The 4,683-nt window shown below is 31.2% G+C and overlaps 1 protein-coding gene across 3 annotated transcripts in view; it reads right to left on the bottom strand.

Moving 5' to 3' along the window:
* Window positions 1-2,126: 2,126 nt before the first annotated feature.
* NMAT1 (Intron maturase, type II family protein) overlaps window positions 2,127-4,683 on the bottom strand; it is a 26,376-nt gene continuing 23,819 nt past the window's right edge. The window contains exons 3-4 of one of the 3 annotated variants that reach the window (XM_028243454.2): window positions 3,686-3,745; window positions 2,127-2,611 (exon numbers count right to left, since the gene is read on the bottom strand). The gene's annotated coding sequence lies outside the window, so the exon portion shown is untranslated. The remainder of the gene's footprint in view (window positions 2,612-3,685; window positions 3,746-4,683) is intronic. The other 2 variants (XM_028243455.2, XM_028243453.2) reach the window with 2 other exon arrangements.

Raw genomic sequence — 4,683 nt, 5'->3', positions numbered from 1 at the left:
CTCTTACTCATTTGGAGGTTATGAGAAGTTATGAATCATTAAACACATGTGAAAAGATGATGGAGAATGTAGAGGATTATAGAGCATGAATTGGAGGTTAAAAGAAGTTATGGAAACATAAAGATGAAGTGGAAGATCATGGAGTATGAAGTGTAGGAAATGGAAGAATGTGGTAGTTATTAGGTAGTTTTTTTCCTACAAATGGTTGCCTATAAATAGCCATTCATGGCTACATTATAAAAGGGGCATCCAAAACTCAAATCAAAGACGATTGATTTCTATTTTTCTTATCATTTATATTTCCTGCACTTAATTTTCTGCACTTCATTTTTGAAGCATAAGAGTAGAGGTAAATTTTCTGTACTTTATTTTATGCACTTCCTTTTCGAAGCATAGGAGTAGAGGTAAATTAATGATTAGTTTGATTGTTCACTGAATCACCCCGATTGTTCACTCAATCATCTTTCTACATCTTCCTCCTTTTAATTTTTATTTTCTCTAAACTTGACAATTTTGAAGTCCTTTTCATTGACGCAAAAAAACCGTCAACACAATCACTTAATAATTGACTTGAATTTAGTCTGTATGGATTTTTTAATCCTTGTTGGTATGCTCACATTTATGATATTTTCTTTCGTAGGAAAAATAAGCCAAATATATATATATATATATATATACATATATGGGTTATTTACACAAAGACTCTCTTAATAAATATCACTTTAGCCTCATAAATTATAAAACTTATAAATAAATCTCATAAATTATGGAGAAGTATAATTAACCCACTAAAAATATACAAATAGGCCCTAAACTATTGACATGTTTCATTTTGACATCTTTCGTTACTGCATTCACATTTTTTAGATGAAAATATCATTCAACACTCTATATAACACACCCAACTATACTTCTTCTCAATTTTCCTTATTTTTCTATTTTATTATTGTTTTTTTTTTAAAAAAAAATTCTTTCTATAAAATATGTTTATAAAGAATATTTAAAATAATAATAATAATAAAATAATAATGGATAAATGCTTATACTTAAAAAAAAAATTTAAAAATAATAATGAATTCGTAAATATATAGTGTTGGATGGTATTTTCGCTTAAAAATTTGATCTAACTCACGGATACTCTTTGTAACATACCAAACTGCACTTCTCAATTTTCCTCATCTTTCTATTTTATTATTGTTTTTTTTTAAATATTCTTTTTGCAAAAATATATTTACAAAGAATATTTAAATAAATAATAATAAAACAATTATAATGGATGAATGCTTATATTTAAAAAATAATAATAATAAATTTGTAAATATATAGTGTGGAATGGTATTTTTTTGTCTAAAAATTGATCAAAAGTTTGGTTTAAGTCACAGTGCAATAACAAAAAGGAATTAAAGTGAAATACACCAATAATTTAAGGCCTCCATTTGTATGCTTTTATGATTTATGGGGTCAAAATATTGCTTCTCAATAATTTAAAGTATTCATTTATACACTTTTATAATTTAAAAGGTTAAAATAATACTTTTTAATAGTTTAGTGGGTCTCCATGAAAATAACCTACATATATATGACAAACAAATCTAACGAGTTCAATAAGGAGGTGAGAGTTGTACGCAAGCACCAAAACAAGACAAAATTGATTAAAGAAATAGATATTTCATTAGAAAGCGAAAATATGAAAACCTTCATGAATAGAATCTGGACAATTTTGGTGAAGTTGGCTGCAATAATTGTTATCCGCAAACGCAGCCAAATGTTCATCAATTATTGCAAGATACCTGGTTGATGAGAAATTTTTATATGCGGATAGAGTACATGTCATGTGATATCTTCTACTATTATAATCAGTGTTGATAGTAAAATCCATTACATTTTTGTTGAATGTTTGAGAAACAATAGTGAATATATAAATTTGTAATTAGTAAAAAGTGTTACCACGTGATACCGTATTGACATACATGTTGATGGATGTTGTCCAAAGTCCCAATATGCTCTTAGCCACGCTAACACCGATACTGACACCAATGCCAAGGACTGTCCCCTTTGCCGTGTCCCCTTTCCCGTACTAAAAGGAACCAATAGGTTATTCGTAAAGGTTTGAGACATGCATCAGATAGGCTACACAAATCCCAGTTTCATTAAATTGGACACCATTAATACAGATGGAGATGATTGCAGCTAGTCATCATCCTCGAGAACACTACAACACCTCTGGATCTGAGATATTAATTACATCAACACAAAGGCAGAAAATGTTTCAAAGATTTTCAAGTCATGGAAACAAGAAGCAAGTTATGTGTTTTGTCTGTTTCTGTTTGGGTATTGATTTGTTCCAACAGTGATAGGAGCCTCTCCTCAGAAACCTATGCATATAATGTTAAATCAAGCATGTTGTTATCATGTGTTATTATTGTTGACTGGAGAGTTTTTAAACGACTGAAAAAGAAAAGGAATATATATATATATATATATATGCACCAAGTACACTGCTACTCTACAAACTTCAACTTCTCAGCTGTCTGACCCATTTGAGCAGCCTTGGTTAGAACATCCTCAACTCCTCTTGCCTTCTCAGGCTTCGCCAAAGCAATTCGAGCTACTGCACAAATGAAATATCAGTTGAAGACAGATATGTTTCATTCGAAGTTAAATTCAAAATTTTAAAAGATGGATTAATAGGTACAAATCTACATTGTATTTCTTTTTTCATTAGATCCTACCTTGTTTTACTCAACTTTGTAATATGTTTCATATGTGTTTAAACGATGGACACCTGTGTACCCCAAGTGTAGTCTAAATTAAAAAATAAATAAATAATGCCATGTTTAGATGTGTGTCCGACACGTTGGAAATGCATGTTAGGAAGTGTCACGACCCCAACCCACCCCTAGATGTTAGAATGGTGACCGACCAATAATTATAGATTACCTACGGCCTCTTAATGAAATCACAAAATATGTATTAAATGTTGGGGCTGAAGCAGAAGCAAAAACAGTTGTCCATTGAGCTGTGCATAATGATATGAACAGAAGAACCCAAAACATTTCATTTCATAACTTATAATATTAACTTGAAATAGAAACACTTATCTTATACATTACTAGTTCACATACATGACTTGACAAAACAAAAGTTGATAAAACCAAAATAAAAAAAAGCCTTGCCACGGAGGCACTTCTTCAGACAATTTCACAAGACGGGTGGACTCCTATGCAGACTCTACAGCTAATCATCCTAATGCTCACCTACAAATATATAGGGGAAGGGTGTGAGCTAGAACCCAACAAGTAAAATCAATATAAGGGGCTAATGAATGAGTTACATCATTCTTAAAAGACTATCAAATCATATTCATATCACATTTCAAAAATACATATCTAATCTTTATCAAAATACACATATATGGTACATCCATTAGAACTAAGCACATTGACCACTTGGGTCCATAACAAAGCTAGCAACCACATAGGGTCGATAACAAAACTAAGAACCCCATTGGGTTGAATCTAACAGAGATCTCCGAAGCTAAGACATATCATCATCTCCCATTATTGGGACTAACTAAGATGCCACAATAGATAATCAAAAAGTAAAGTTCATTCATTTATAACAAAACATAATTTCAGAAAGCCCAACATATCAAAACTTTTCCAAAAATATTTTATGAAAATACCTTTATAAAGATATTACTCACAAAGACTTGGTCTGATGTTACTCCACAGTGTGGTCCAAACTACACAATGCACACAACATAAACACATTGAAATACAACGCTCAATCAGATACTTCTCTTTTCTAACTCATTTGTTGATGTTGGTTTCTAACTTATTAATCCCTTATTGAGGCTTCATGCATGCCTAAGGATGCTTGGGAAAAAAGAAAAGAAAAAGAAAATATAAGCACAAGAGCATTTTTCAAAGTTGCGGAAAACAAGGTGACCGCTCGAGCGGTCCCTTCACCGCTCAAGCAGTGAACGTGAGTTCACAGTACTTTGGTCTGCAAAACATCATTGAAGCTTGAAATTCACATATTTTGCGTACTAGATAGCTAGAAAAGCCTCAATTTTTTTTTTTTCAATTTTGTCTTAGTGGATTTCTTTCAAAATTTGTGTCAATGTTTTACTTTGTATGTTCGTCTAGTCTAGAAGGATCTAAAAGGTTGTAAAAAAATTTATAAAAAAAAGAAAAAAATCCAAAAAACAAGTTCACTAAAGCCAAACACCCCCCCCCCCCCACCCCCTTTTTTTTTGTTGTCTTTAGTGGATCTAAAAGGTTGTAAAAAAATTTATAAAAGAAAAGAAAAAAATCCAAAAAACAAGTTCACTAAAGCCAAACACCCCCCCCCCCTTTTTTGTTGTCTTTAGTGGACTTTTTTCCAAATTTTTAATTTTTATTTTTTAGTTTCGTCTAATCTAGTAGGATTTAAACGTGAAAAGTTTTTAAAAATTCACTAAATAAGAAAAAAAAATTAACAAAGAAGTTGCTAAAAAGTTGTTGTCACCATGTTGTCAAAATGCCATACATATTCCCATGCTTGAGTGCAGATTGTAGGAGAATAGATAAAAATCTTAGGGTGAATTCACTGACCTTCCTTGAGGTTTAGAGAAAATACAGTAAGCCCCACAAATTTGGCATAATAAAAAAAGCTCCCTTCAAGTTTTAACAAACATAA

This window comes from Camellia sinensis, chromosome 9 (genome assembly GCF_055761805.1).
Source record: "Camellia sinensis isolate YWXY chromosome 9, ASM5576180v1, whole genome shotgun sequence".
In the NCBI taxonomy this organism is placed as follows: Eukaryota; Viridiplantae; Streptophyta; class Magnoliopsida; order Ericales; family Theaceae; genus Camellia; species Camellia sinensis.
This window is presented reverse-complemented; position numbering and strand designations above follow the sequence as displayed.